Below are 16,564 nucleotides of genomic sequence, written 5' to 3' on the forward strand. Positions count from 1 at the left end.
TTTTAAGATTTTTTTTCTTCAATTATGATTTTACATAATGAAGAACACAAATTTGATAATATAAACATTTATCTGGCTTGTTGTTTAAAACCTATATTTATTCAAGAATTCAATAAAATTTACAATCTTTACAAATTTAAATCATCTTCAACAAAATCAAAGTTATTTTATTGATAACAAAATTAAACCAATGATTAAAAGAGATTGCAAATGCAACTAACTGATTACAATTTCTCCGTTGATATATAGTACAAAAGTCCTATAACAATATCAATTTTGGAAGAATGTTAGAATTAATGCATGATTAGACTGTAGATATTCGATATATTATTACAAAATTTATTCACGTTTAATAGAGTTAAAAGTGTAATATGTCGTGCTCCTTTTTGAAGTTCATGGAATACCATCAGTATTTGTTTGTTACCCTGATTTGCCTCATATTTATCTATAAACTGTATTTCAACATCGATAAACTACTGTACTGTAATTTGGGTATTATTAAAATACAAGTTTAAATATCATTTAAATAATGCAAAATAATACTTTGTGAATTTCATTTGTCCGATGCGCTTTTTAAGATAAACATTTAAACATTTTTTAAGCCTAATAATAAATAAACATATTTCAACCTATCAACATTTACGTTATAGTAATGCTTATATATGGTAAAGGGTATGATAGGAAAACGCTTTCGCCGATATGATCCGATATAGTTTCTACCAGTCTATTAAAGGGTAAATTCCGTCAAAAAATCTCCCATTGACTTTAATGCTAATATATGTCTTGAATTAAATTTCTACCTGATTTACCTTTAGAAATTAGAAGCTTTCATATATTATTCATGAAAGTACTAATGTAGCCCTATTTTTTGCAACAATAAAAACATATGGTCACCCGGCATTTTTGGTTACAAACACTGTAGATTCTCACTTAATTCCTTTACTGACCCTCATTACTTTTCAACCCTGTAGTAAACAAAAACTCCAGTGCATTCAGCATTAATTTTTTTTTAACTCTAGTGTTGATCCATCTATCAAAAAATATTTATTACAAACATTATCTACCAATCAGAAGAGCATAGGACTTCAGTTTAATACAGAAAGCTCTCTCCCAAATGGGCGGTCCCTTATGACGTATATTTATTTGCTGAATTAGTTGTACGTGGCTTGTACGTTCGATTCCGATCTTAATTTACTATGATTGCCAGATCTTCTGCCAGAGGCCGCTGGTTTTCTCCGGACACTGTGGCTTAATTCGTTGTACATCAACAATCAATCGTATGGGTTGAATTAAAATCAAAATACTGATTTTCTAACAGGAGCTTGCAGGCATCCAAATATCACACATAATAAATCGATACGGGCGAGAGACAAACCACGACCGAAAGAAGACCAAACAACGAATCAGATGATTTCCAATGTCAATTTTAAATTTACTTTTTTGTAACTTTTTTATAAACTACTATTAGGAGAGTCATGTATACTGTATTATTGATAAAGCTTCACTACGTTTAAATCTCATGAGATCAGGTCTTGATTGTGGTCTAGAGAAGATCCAGAAATAAGATTACAAATTTCACGAAATGTTTCTTGATCTGAGATCTAATTTATCTTTTCGACATCTTTGCAAAGTTTATGACAATATTACTAGAACGGCATTTTAAAAAGGGGTGGATAATACCAAATGGACATTACAAACTCATAAGTCTAGGAGAACAAATTACAAAATCATGTCAACCACGACAAAACCATTCAAAACTCATAAGTCATGGGGAACAAATTACAAAACTATGTCAACAACGACAAAACCATTCAAAAATCATAAGTCTAGGGAAACAAATTACAAAATCATGTCAACCACGACAAAACCATTCAAAACTTTTAAGTCTAGGGGAACACAAGTAACAAAGCCATGTTAACCACGACAAAACAATTCAAAACTCATAAGTCATGGGGGAACAAATTACAAAACCATGTTAAATATTGAAAAGAACGACGAAAATACAAACAATTCCACAACACAATAACCAGATGCTCCGCAAGGCGCAGCTTTATATGACCGCAGAGTTCGAACCTGAACATTGGGGTAAGTATGGACACAACATTCAAGCTTGATACAGCTCTGAATTTGGATTGTGATTAAATAGTTGACACAACACAGGTTTCTGACACATAATGAATGTGGTCTAAGAACTTAAACTTAAAAATTTTAAATCCACCATTTTCTACATTTGAAAATGTCTGTACCAAGTCAGGAATATGACAGTTGTTGTCCATTTGTTTGATGAGGTTTATCATATGATTTTGCCATTGATAAGGGACTTTCCGTTTTTAATTTCCTCGGAGTTCAGTATTTTTGTGATTAGACCTTTTTTTCTACACCTGTAATTTCTTATACTTTTGCCAAGGCTATTGCATCGAACATTTCCAACCACAATAATGCGCAATCCAAACCTCCGGATTGATTATTCACAGTGCCACAATACACATGTGCATTGTAACAATACAATTATAGTCCAGCAGGTCATGTTATTACTGCCGAACTGGCATCGTTACCTATGAACAACTAAGAGAGTTGTTAGCCAAGGGACCAATATATAGAACTCTCCAGCCCATCAACTAGAAAAAGAACTTCACTCTTTATAATGTAGTCTTAGACGTATGATTTTTTTTTGTATTAGTTGTAAGTGGCTTTGAACTAGCTGTCAGTAACTGCGAGTACTCTCAGATCTGTACTTAGTGTCTTTTTGTTGTTAGGATTTACAAGTACCCGGCCACGTCCAGTTGTATTTTTATTTTTTATCCATCTGATGAGTTAACCCTTTTTCAACTGATTTTTATAGTTCGTTTTCACGTTGTACTGTTACACTACTATCCCAGGTTAGGGGATGGTTTGGATCCCGCTAACATGTGTAACTCCGCCACATTCTCTGTATGTTTGTGCATGTCTCAAGTCAGGAGCCTAAAATTCTGTGGTTGTCGTGGTTTTATGTGTCACATATTTGTTTTTCGTTAATTTTTTGTATATAAATAAGGCCGTTTGTGTTTTGTTTTACATTGTCATTTCGGGGCCTGTTATGACTAACTATGCGGTATGGGTTTTGCTCATTTTTTGAAGGCCGTACGGTGACCTTTAGTTGTTAATTTGTGTGTCATTTGAAATCTTGTGGAGAGTTGTCTCATTGGCAATCATACCACATCTTTTTTTTATATTCAAGTTACTTATTGATGCAGTTGAGGACTATGCTAGAAAATGGGTAAAGCGCAACAATTGATCTGAATGAATCACAGCTATTCGATTATGCCTTCAGATATCACTTTGAATAAACAGCACAAATAGTTATCCTACATAAATTTTACTCTCATTTATAAAGCATGAAATTTAACAAAATCGCAAATCTTTTGATATCAACTTTAAAGAAAACGAAGAAAATTTACCGTCATTATACTGGATACAAAATCTTCACAAAACTCCGTATAAACAACGATATATAGCTTGATCATCAATTTGTTCGACTAAACATATTTCTTAAGTACTGACTACCATTCTTTCTACTGTAAAATATGGCCCTCAAAAATATTTGGATGAGATATATTCTATCAGTGTTGTTACCCAGATACGGATTCTCAAAAAATTCTAAAGATCTAATTCTAAATCTTATATCATATCTCTGCAATTTTGTAGCAACAGTACAACTTTGGATTTTACTACACTTTACACTACTATTCCCCATGCTCAATTGAAAGATCGACTTCACCATAGCATTAAACTGAACTCTATCTATAAACATAGGAAGCTTGGATACAATATCCTGTTCGGGTTATAATGGTTCTTATTATGTGAAGAGCCAAACTGATTCTTCCAGAAAATATACTGAAGATGATATCAAAGTACTTGACTTTTTGATCGACAATATATTTGTTGAGTTTTGGAGGATTGATATGTCAACAGACAGATAGTCGGTATTCCAATGAGCGCTACCCTACTGGCAGATTTGTGTTTGTGTTGTTATCGCATGAAGCAGAATTCACGACTTCAAACTCAAAACGATTAATAAACGGGACAATTTCAACTTCCCAATTATCAATTTCCTATATCTCAGCAGTTACATACCCTCTGCTCCATTGTATGGTGTTTACATATATCAGTTGATACGTTATGCTCGTACATGTTCACACTATAAGGACATCATATACGGGAATGTACTCCTTACGCAGAACTGCTCCAACAAAGTTATGAGGAGTAAAGATTAAAAATGACACTCCGTAAATTTTATGGACACCATCACGAATTGGTTAATCCATACGATGCATATGTCTGTGTATAAACTAACTTAGGAAACATTTACCACGTCTACGATTGTGGTTAACCATTTAAGTCGTCTAGTTTTTAGTACCGAATGTTTCCTTTTCCCGAATATGACTGTTTTGCTGAGAGTGAAATCGCATTTCTATAAACGTGTCTCAGTATTTGTTTATCCAACAACACAATTTTATACTAATATTATTGCAATTGTAATAAAATACATGAAATAACATAGTTACAAATCTCATCTCGATTTATATCCATTTTTTTTTAAATGTTTCAGGTGTTTATACTTTTGTGTGACGGAAAGTTCGTAAATTTTATTATTCTGTTTTAGGCTACTGTACCAAATTATTTTTTGTTTTCGTTTGTGGTTAACATGTCGAAATGTACTATATTATATATCTATGTTATCTATTTATGTATTTCTCTGTCCCAAATGTTCATGCATTTTTTTTGTAATGTATTCCTGTCATGTATTGTGGTTTTTAACATTTCCATAAAGTGCGAGATTTGGTGAGCCACATTGTGTTTTCCTTATGAATGATCTGGTGTCAGCTAATAATTCATTATTTTCTTATAAAGAATTTGAAAAAAACTGTAATATCAATTTCAGATTTGTATTGTTTTAAGGTATTATAAGTGCAATACACCTTATCGCCATTTATCCGCCATTACTGGACATCACACAGGTTCTCGTAAAATTTTGACGTCATAATACAAAATACCCGACGCCATGTGTGCAATGGAAAAGTGATTGTTGTATGACGTCAAAAGTTCAAGCGGTACAGATTCTCATGTCAGCCGGGAAAAGCGATAAGGTGTATTCTAAATAGATGGAAATATGTGATAAACTTGATAGAAGGTAGTTCTAAATTTGATAGTATTGAAATTGATATAAATAAAGTTAAGAAGGAACCAAAATCTTGTAGATTCTATCAATTATTTTTGAAGGTATTAAACTGTTAGCTGTATCTTTCTAATTACTGGTTTACAGATTTAAATATTCAGATTGAACACTATTTATTCCATGCCTTGTATTATAACTAGAAATTCATTTTTTTCAAAACTTCAATTTGAGTTTGTTCATAGGATTCTACAATGTCGTTCATTTTTATTGAACTGTATGTACATTTTGTTCATAAATCAGAGAAAATATGTTAAACATATTTATGGAAATGTAATGATTCACAAAACTATAGACTGAATTAGAACTAATGGCATATTCTTACTCTCACTGGAATAATCACACATTCTAATTGTGTTGATAATATTGCATAAAAATCAGAACAGTCAAAGCATGAAGATGAGTGTTGCTTCTAAATGTCGTGAACGTTAATGTGAAATGTGTTTTTATGTCCGCATTGTATGGGTTTTCCGTTTAATGTCGATGATTTATAAATACCTAGATATCACGCACAAACATATCTATGTATAGTAATTGCATTTTAAATTTCAACTTTTTAAAATTGTTTTGACCATTGTTCAGACATTTTTCGATTGCAGAGTTTGTCGATCTAGTCAACATCTGCGTGAATAACTTTAAGCTATCATTACTACTTCTAGAATAAAGTTTTGTAGACGAACTGATCCATTTTAATTGTGCAATGATTTTCATAAGCACACTGTGTGTAATTATACCACGGTGTATAACTATTATCGACCGGTTATTTCCTAACAGACATCAGTTAAATGCCAACATAATGATACTAAATTTAGATATATCACATACATACTTTAAATTCTTTAAATGTTTGTCATAACTAAATCATTAAGTATTCGGGTTATGCTACCCTTTCTTAATCGTGAATCTGTGTGTTTTTGTGTAGTTGAAGCTGGCTATGCATATTTTTTTAAGCCATTTAAATGTTGTAGAAATTTATTGAGAATTTGAGTAAAAATAAAACCGATATAATGAATGTATTGTATGTTTTAAAAAATCTTTTACCACAAGACTACTTCATTTTTACAAAAATTTGAAAAAAGGTTCTTTGAAACCTCTATTTGATACTTTTGTATAAAATAATTGTAAAATTGAAATCTAATCTCTTAGTGTAAATAATAAAGTATTGCACTTAAAAACTTTAATACTTAAATAATTTAATACTTTAATACTTTAATAATTAAATACTCTTTATCCATGAAGACATTGGTTTACTAGTCATTCATTTGCCCGTTGTACTCTATTTTAAAATACACTTGACATACATTTTAATTTGTTCCTTTATATTCATGAAAAATATAAAGGCTGGTTCTGATACTTCCGACTACTGACAGTATTTGTTGCTATTGATGAGAACGAATTACAAAAACAAAAACTAATAAATTGTGTCATAAAATATTTGGTTCTTATTCTATGAAGATAATAACTATATATAAAATATTGCCTCTGAATTTACACAACATAAGTAATGCTTAAAATAGACGTGGTAAATCCCTTTGGAATTTATACTTTTCTTTTATTCAGGATATTAATTACTTTGTTATTAAAGGTATTGTTATTCTGACTGAATTATTTGATGTACACATTTAAAACATTTTTTTTTAATTTTGTACTTTACAACTTCTAAATATAGAAAAGAAAATTCTACAATGAGGATTTTGAACATGAATATATAAATATACGTTATATAGGCACACAAGATAATAAAGATTTATCATATGAGATGAAATAGCTTAATTTAATACATTGAAAGTGGCTTTATTATGGATACACAAAATATGATACCGATGAGCCATGGAAATCAACTTACTACTTCGGGATCACGTTCGTGTCGTTTGTACTTATCAAACATAAAATTCTTGCAGACACTTTCAGTTGCTCTATTCATACTGCTGATTAGTTTTGTAATAGCATTGATTGCTATTAGTGTAAAGGTACGTATAAAAAAGTTTATTACTATGCCTGTTCCAAGTCAGGTATATGTCTGACTCAGTTGTCTGTTCATTTCTTTGATGTGTTTGAGCTTTTGATTTTTTCAAGCAGTAAGGGACTTTCCGTTATGAATTTAATTTTTAGTTCGCTGTTCTTGTTTCATTACTTTTTAGAACAATTTGAATCATTAGCAAAAAAAGTCTATCTGTTAATTATATGATCTATAAACACAAGATAAAACTGTTACCTTGGTATGTGTTTTTTCACATGATCATTTGGTTTTAATAGATAACGTGCAATATCGTCGTCCTCTTTGTTTCAAATACCAGGATAATGGAAAGATACTCTCTATTGTTCATTATCGTTTATCCGGATGTTTTGTCCTAACGAAGTTGTCTCTTGAGCTTTCTTAGATAGTATTCATCCTTATAAATATTGGTTTTTGACGAAACACAATGAAGATTGAAGGATAAAAAATTTGCTAATACTGGATTGTAAGATACTGTTGGAACAAAATTACAACAATCATGTCGGTACAGAACATCTACGATATTTGAAAAATTATATAAAAACATTTTGATAATGAAAATTGCATTGCCGCTACAGTCAGAAATAAAATGTTGTTATGTTTCTTTTGGTGGTATGACTTTTGACGTGACTCATTATCTATGCATCCCGGTTCGGGTTTTTGTGACTTTTTACTTACTTATGGCATTCATGGTGCAGATTGGTCATTTAGTGTTGTTTCTATTTTAAATTTGCTTAACTAACGTTTTGTTGATAAATTAAACAAATAACCCATTTGAATTATACTGTCAATGATAAAACCGAATAAAACAAAAAGACAAATACCAAAACGAAGATATGTATATGAGAAGGAGATGATTGTCAATGAGACAGATACCCATAGGGACTTAAATGACATGAAAGTAAGCAAAATATGTAAATATACGGGTTTCAATAACAAGCAAATCATGTACCGTATACTCAGATATGAAAGCCAAACTGACACAAGGCGAAATATTTAAAACGAAAAAAACTGACTGGCTAATTTATGACAAAAACAGTCAACGGAAAACATATTCAACAGACACCAACCCACAACAGCCACTAAATAAAATTGAGAATGGAAATGAGGAATGTGTAAAAGAGGCAACAACCCGTCCACAGAGCAGAAAAAAAACCAGCCCAAGGCCAACAATGGGTCTTCAAGATAGCAGTAAACTTCCGCAGCCGGATGCGAGCTACAGTTGGCCCCTAAATAAAAAATATGCACTAATTCAGTGCACACTGTACCTTATCATATTGATATTGATAAACAGTGTATATATAATACAATTGGTAGACAAGATATTTTGTCGATATGTCCATGAACAGGGACACTTTATGTATTTGATTAGCATGACTTCAATCACCTCTAATGAAATGTTCGTCATATTGTAACGCTTAGAAACTACAAGACAGTGTTAACGAGACCATAATTATGATTTTTTTGTATGGTAGTAAACATGTAAATCTTGAATTTGATCTTGACAACACTGACTAAGATATTGTTGATGAGTTTAATTATCTTGGAGTTAATTTGTCTAAAAATGTATCATTCAAAAATTGATCAAAAAGCATGTAGCAAAACAGCTTTGAGAGCCTTGTTTAAAGTTAAAATAGGAAAACTCCGTAGTTTATAAATAAGTTTTAAATTAGATTTGTTTAATAAATCAGTTAAAATTGGTTTTATTCGTTTGATGTGTTTGATCTTTTGATTTTGCCATTTGATTAGGGACTTTCCGTTTGAATTTTCCCCGGAGTTCAGTATTTTGGAGATCTTACTTTTTATTTTACAATTGTTGGGATATGGAAATACTGAAAATATTATAAACCTTTTCTTCATAAAGAATTCGAACTTTCCTGAAAGGGTTTCATTAATATATCCGCCAGAACTAGAAATTAAGAAAAAATACATGATATCATCCGCCTCATTTTTAGATTTATATCTCAATTTGACATGAACGGTCAACTCAATATCACAAACTATGACAAGCGAGACGATTTTAAATTTGAAATTATCAATTAACCCCACCTTATAATTAGTAGCAATATAAGAATTTCACCTACATATAGGATATACATTTCCCAACTCATACGATATTCCTTGAGTTGAAGCTGCTACTCAGATGTTATGAAAAGTGAGCGGTGTATGAAGGCGGGTTATGCCAAAGAAAAATTCATCGAAAATTTTAAAGAACTTGCTGATATATATTCCGAACCAAATTTACTTTATTTGTCTTTTTGAATTGTTAACCTTTACTGTTTAGTCCATTTTTGATGATATCCTTTTGGCATGGCTCAGTACTTATTCATTCCTCTAGTGTGGTATGGTGCTGTGTTCTCTTTTTTTGTAGTCTTGTCTGTCATTTTTGCTTATGTGCTTTGTCTATTGCCATTTTGCTTGTATTTTTTGAAATATTTGTTTGTTTTATAGTGATTAAGGTTATAACACAATGTTAACTGCTGTACCCCTATTTTTGAAAAATTTACATATTATGTATTTTTGATTTATGTACACAACGTTGTAAAGATAATGGCATTTTATGTGACCATAAAATAAGTGAGAGGTTAAGAAGCCATACAAAGATATCAAAGGTTCCAGGGCTGCGTTCAATATCGTTGCGGCTACATAGAGCTACGTAGATTTATGGCTATTGAACGACTACCAAGCCTATCTGCTATAAATATCTATGTAGCAGCTAGGCTAGCTACACGTTCAATAGTCATAAATCTACGAAGCCCTATGTAGTCGCTACGATATTGAATGCAGACCTGGCTTACAATTTGATAGGCCATACGCGCGTTTCTTCTTCATTAGACTCACCAGCGACGCACAGATCAAAATAATTAGAAAGCAATACATGTACAAAGTTAAAGAACAATGAGAACCCGAAATTCCAAAACGTTGTGCCAATTACGGCTATGTTAATCTATAACTGAGATAATAAAAACCTTATTATTCCGTATAATTCACACTTTTGTAAACAGATGTTTTTTTTCAAAATGACCATGTTATTGATATTCATGTCAACACCGAAGTGCTGACGAGTGGGCTGGTGTTACACTCGGGGACGAAACGTCAACCAGCTGTTGCATCGACCTGGTGGTGCGAATAGTTATTAAAGGTACTAGGTTTATAATTTGATATCATACGTCTCGTCTACATTAGACTCATCATTGACGCTCAGATCAAATTAGTTAGAAAGTCAAAGTGCAAAGTTGAAGAACATTGAGAACCCAAAATTCCATAAAACCAGGCAGAACAGCGGTAAACCTCTGTTGCCTTTACCAGTCCATTAATTTCTACACAAAGACATGTCTTTACCAAGTCAGGAGTATAACAGTAGTTGTCCATTTAATTAGGTCTTTCCACCTTTCCGTGTGGAAAGACCTATTGAATTTCTTCTGATTATTTTTGTTTTCTTCCGCCTAATTTTTTTCTTTCGGTGTAAAAATGTTTCAAAAGATGTCGCTTAGTTTTTTTGTACATGACATACAGTCTATACGCTTTTGAAACTCACCCTGTTTAACCGAACACTTTTCTTTGTAAGAGTTATCTGCCCAAACACTGTTTTTCTTGTTATCAGATCTCCTCCGCAACCGTAAAAGAAACCGACGATTTTATTTTTCCAAATTGCTCAATATATCCTCAAGATGTTAGGTTTTATTTTGACCGAAGCTTTACGAAGACCCCATATGAGAGTATTTTCCCCTTTTGTATTGAAATAAGTGAAATAAATTTGTAACTGGAAAACCATAAGTGATAGAGGCCTAAGGTCTTTCGATTTGAGGTCCTTGGTAAAAAAAAAATGAAAATGAGGTCAAGGTCATGATTAAAATTTTGATTTTGACTTGTTATCTCTTTTTTCAGAAATCATATAATATATCGACAAAATATTTTCACAAAATTGTTATTTACGACATGTCGTAACACATAAATCTTAGTCGAAAGGGTACCTAGACATTTGATGCGAGTGTTCCCCCTTTTTATATCTAATATCATACGTATGGCAATATAACTCATTTAGAATATAAATTAGAGGACTAGAGTCTTTTGATTTGAGGTCCTTGGTTTATGACCTTGAGCTCAAGGTCATATGCTTATTTAACGTTCCAGATTTTGACATTTTGTAAACCGGAAGTAGCTATTTTTGTACTAAATTAATGTAAAAGTATATAAAACCATATATTTTTGGAATCAGTGACAAGTAAACTATCAAACAATGCCGGAAGTAAACTTTTTAAACTGAAAGTAAAAGATTATCTCCTATTTTTTTTATATAGAAGCCATATTTTTTTGGAATCAGCATACAATAAGCTGTCACTTGACGCTGAAACTGACATTTAAAATCAATTTTTATTATTTTAATTTTTAAATAGATTCTTACTGGTGGAAAGACCTTCAATTGTTCTCTGAACAATTGGTTTTTAATTTTGATAAAGGACTTTTTTTATTTGAATTTCCTTGGAGATCGTTTTTTTTTTTTTTTTTTGTTATTTTACTTTTTCATTCTTCAGATACACTCCAAACTATTTAAAAGAGGGACGAAAGATATCAGAGGGACAGTCAAACTCATAAATCGAAAATAAACAGACAACGCCATGGCTTAAAATGAAAAAGCCTTACAGATGACACAACATATAAAACTAAAGAATAAGCAACACGAACCCAACCAAAAACTGGGGGTGATCTCAGGTGCTCCGGAAGAGTAAGCAGATCCTGCTCTTCATGTGACACTCGTCGTGTTGCTCATGTTATAACAAATCCGGTAAATAGTCTTATTGGGTAGGTCACATTAATGAAAGGGAAGGGGATTGTAGTTACGGCGTAAGGAACATATCCGATATCAACTGTGAAACGTGATGGCGTCAGTTAAATTTACGAAGGGAAGTTTTTAACTTCACCATTTGGAACTCTTGGTTTAATAGCTTCCTTGTGAGCAGCAACCATCTATCAAGAAAATCATGATAGGAAATACAAGCACGGGATTATCGCATCAAGTGGGATACATAAATCCCGTCTGCAGGTGTTGCTGGAACGTTGCTACTTAGAAATGAAAGTTCACAATTGGAAAGCTGAAATCATCTGCTTTGTCGTAAAGTTTTGTTTTCAACCGACTCTCATTGTCAATTTCTAGATGTAAGTCAAGATATGAGACCGACTTAACTGTATCTGCTGTACCCTTTGTCTCTAGTTCGATTGGATAGATGCGTTCAACATAGTCACCAAATTCTGAATTATTTTGTGACAGAACATCCTCTATATAGCGGAAAGTAAAGTTAAAGGATATTGCTAACTTTTTATCTTTCTTCCTAATAAGTTCCTGTATGATGTCAGCCTCATAGTAATAAAGAAACAAGTTGACAAGAAGAGGGGCACAATGGTTCCCATTTGAATGCGGACAGTCTGTTGAAAAACACGTCCTCGGAACGTAATAAATATGTTGTCAAACAAGAAATCAAGCATCTTGATAATGTCAGATTCAGAGAATTTTTTGTTTGAATCAGAGTGATCCTTTACAAAGTAGGATGCATCCCTCCCTAAGACAAGATACTTGTATCTACGTTGGCCATTCTTTTTTATGAAACAAAACAATTCCAACTCTCTCAATTTGTCTCTTCGTTTGGAATGTGGAATACTTGTGTAAAGTGTAGAAATGTGAGAGATTAAGTTTGAATGTACTCTAAAAGATCTTTGGAATTTTTAGTGTCCACATCTGATTCTAGCCACCTCTAGAAAAAGGCAGTTTCAGAATAACTTTTAAGCCCGACTATGATTGCGGATAAAATAGATGTTAATAATTTTGAAAGAGGTTTCGTGGAGCACTTGGAAGAACCAGCAATGTACCGTTGTTTGTAAGGACACTTATGTAGTTTACAAATGTAGGTATCCAATACAGTGATGGAACATCCAGTTCTTCATCTTTGGTTGAAATTCCAAATGAACATAGAACAGACCTATAATTATTCAGTATTTCCTCTTTGGTAAGTGTCGTGAGGGTAACATATTGTTGTAACATATATGGCGAACTAGGAAGTTTTCCAATTAGCTTTTATTTCGAAGTTTGCATGGAAAACAAAATCAGACAGATAAAAGAATATGCGAATATTGTGAGTTAGAATGATCTTGGAAATGAATGTCATTTTGCAATGAAAAGAAAATGTATGACTATAGAGTAAAAACAATATGCTGATAAAAAGGACTTGTTTATTTATAAAACAATTAAATTCAATAAAGTTTGAAAATTACAAAAAAATGAAGAAAAAAAGCTATGAACATATAAACGGCATATTAATTTATGTGTGTGTGTTCCTTGCTGAATCATTCAATCTATATTTGTTTTATAACTGTGCTATTTATTACATCAACTTATATTGACATTAGTTTTTCAGAAATATATATATAGTTCCTGTAAAATAGAAACTGAATAAGATTACTGATTGTTAAATTGTTTTTGTTGCATACATGTTTTATGTGCTTTTAATTTGAATTTTGTTAGTCACAAGCTGTAATCTATATGTGTTTCGAAAATGAAGAAAGATGAGATTTTAACTTCACTTATTTTCATGCTATATTCACATTTTCTGACCGGTGTGAGAAAAATACTTCTAATCTCTAGTGAAAAATTTGTTCTCAGCAAATGATTGGTTGAAATTTAATTGTGACGTCAAATTTTCTTGTTTTCTGCAGAATTTTCTTATTGTGACGTCATGAAAAAAAGCGACCATGTCTGATGACGTCACATCAAAAGTACACAACTTTCCTCAAATCTTTGGAAAGAAACTATAAAAATCATAAGATCTCCACTCTCAACAGTTCAATTTTAATTTTTTAAAAAGCTCGGCGCTTTAAATATTAAAATTTAACTGTCTGGAGTAGAGAAATATCGTAATACACTTGCTGCAGTTATGGAATCTATATCATTTTTATAGGAAAAAATTATGCTAACAAAAATATATGATTGATAAAATTTTTCAACTACAATTTGAAACATGTTTGTAGCAGAACATAAAACCACGGTTATGGAAAGGATGCCATCACAGCTATCTGCACAAGTTGTCTGTCGTACGTGGCCATCTTTGGTATACAACATTTTATCAATATATATGTACACAAAAACAATTGATTGACTTCAGTTTTCGCCCAGTTTTTATCTGGAGTCGGGACAAACTATTTGAAAAGCCATTTATATAAAAAAAAAATTCTGTCTGCCATAGGGTGTTTCGTTCTTATTTTATTCATAGGGTGTGGTTCATCTTATTGCTGACAGTTTTATAAAATGAAACAATAATGGATATTTTGTTTCAGAATGATAATCGCGAACTGACATCAAATGCCAGCAATATGTCATGTTTACAGGGTGGAGAAGTGTGTGAGATTGGTTCGAATACATCACCATCAAACGATCGTTAGTATGATTTAATTGACATTGATTTGTATAACACGAATTATGATTTTCCAATTAATCGTACATACTGATCATTATAATTGAATCCAATCGGATTTTTTATTGCTTTTTTAATTAAATTTACAGAAAAAAGACATGTTTAACGTAGAATGGGATAAACAAAGTGAATAAAAATAATAAAATACTTCAGATTTTTTAATAAGAAAAAATGAGTACTGATTCATGCCAGAATAAAATGTTAAAAATTTCAAAATAGATGTTATAGATAGTTCAAGCATTTGGTCCAAGAATTATTAAAACAATTGTTAAAAGTCGGACATCAACCGGTATTTGAATTTGTCCTTATAAACTTTTTTTTAGATTCGAGCATCATTGAAAAATCTTTTATAGACTAAACGCGCATCTGGCGCGAATACTGAATTTCAATCCTGGTATCTATGATGAGTAAAATCACATGTCAAAAAGGTATCTGCATAAACCTTTGTTTGCATTAATCATTTAGAAATACCTTCTTCAATTAGCCAACATGTAAAATAATTATTAACTATAAGATCGTGTATGATATTATTCTTGTTATATATTTACAGCTTTTTGCCAATTTCCTTTTCCTTGCCAAAATCTGAGCTACATGAAATGTTTTCTTCCCTACAAGGGGGAATATACTATACACTGCGTTTTTGAAACACATGGAAAAGGGGAAGTTACGAGAATTTGTTCGATTTATGATACTAATTACCATTATAAACTTGATTGTGCTCCATCATTAGAGAAAGATTGCAATCACGTTTGCTCAGGAAATTGCACTTCAGTTTGTAAAGATGATTGTTCACAATATTCATTGAAAATACCTAAATCTGGTATTCTTCTAATTGAGATGGGGGAAAGCTGTTTACAAATTGATGGACGGATTGAAATAAAGAATGCAACAATTCACAGATGGGAGAAAGAGGGTAACTGAGAGTCGGAAACAAAGAAACATCGAACAATAACTCAAAACAGTAAAATAATGACCTAATTATTTTCGTTTTGTGATGTGCAATCAATTAAAAAAAACGGTGTAAGATACTAAAACACATGCTGCAAAGCAAACCTAAGAATAATGCGATAAAAGATAAAAATGTAACGAAAAATCAAAAAGAAAACAGAAATAACCTTAAGTGAATCTTTCAGCAAGACACACTCTAGAATGACCTAAAGAGGAATCAAGTGATCTAAAAGGCATTGTATTCCAAACGTGTAGTGCCCAGCAGTATAGATTGGTAAAAACAGATGATTTAAATCAGTCAGCATAAATTTAGTGAATATAAAATATGGAAAATGTTTAGATATTCTTCTTTTTCAAACGTTTGCTTTTTATGGGTTTTGATAATTTCCATAGTATTTTATAAAAAAAAATGAATGAGAAAAACATCCTCATGCAACACCACAATGTTAATGGATGTTAAGCTATGTAAAATTATCATCATATTTTCAGCAATGAAGGACAGTTATTCAAACAAACATTCAGCATGGAATAGCAATTTATGAATGTGATATGGATGTATATCAAATAGTTGGAAATCTCCTCAACATTAAGATAATAATGAAACCATTTACTATAAAAAAAAATTCCATTACTATTTAAAAAAAAAATACATACTCAAACAGTAGCCAATTAGTTGTTAACGTATTTATTTATATTGGATTGGGAATAATGAATATATATATATATACGTCTGAACCAGTGACAACTCTACAACATATTCATCTATCGGATCACCTGCAATGATGGTGATACATGGCTGTGTACATTCTGTATATACAACTCGTCTAAACATCAACCCAACAATGTTAGATCTGTTAATTTACTTTCGCAAATATTTTGTTGTTCCCTCGCCGGGATTCGAACCCATTCTACTGAGATATCGTGACACCGAATCGCCCCCACTGT

The 16,564-nt window shown here is 31.7% G+C and overlaps 1 long non-coding RNA gene across 1 annotated transcript; it reads left to right on the forward strand.

Annotated features, from left to right (window-relative positions):
- Positions 1–6,984: 6,984 nt before the first annotated feature.
- LOC143063159 (uncharacterized) lies at positions 6,985–15,958 on the forward strand. Its single transcript, XR_012974952.1, has 3 exons — positions 6,985–7,182; positions 14,535–14,634; positions 15,222–15,958. It is a non-coding gene; the product is annotated as an uncharacterized LOC143063159 (long non-coding RNA).
- The last annotated feature ends 606 nt before the right edge of the window (positions 15,959–16,564 follow it).

Source organism: Mytilus galloprovincialis, chromosome 2, assembly GCF_965363235.1.
Source record: "Mytilus galloprovincialis chromosome 2, xbMytGall1.hap1.1, whole genome shotgun sequence".
NCBI lineage: Eukaryota > Metazoa > Mollusca > Bivalvia > Mytilida > Mytilidae > Mytilus > Mytilus galloprovincialis.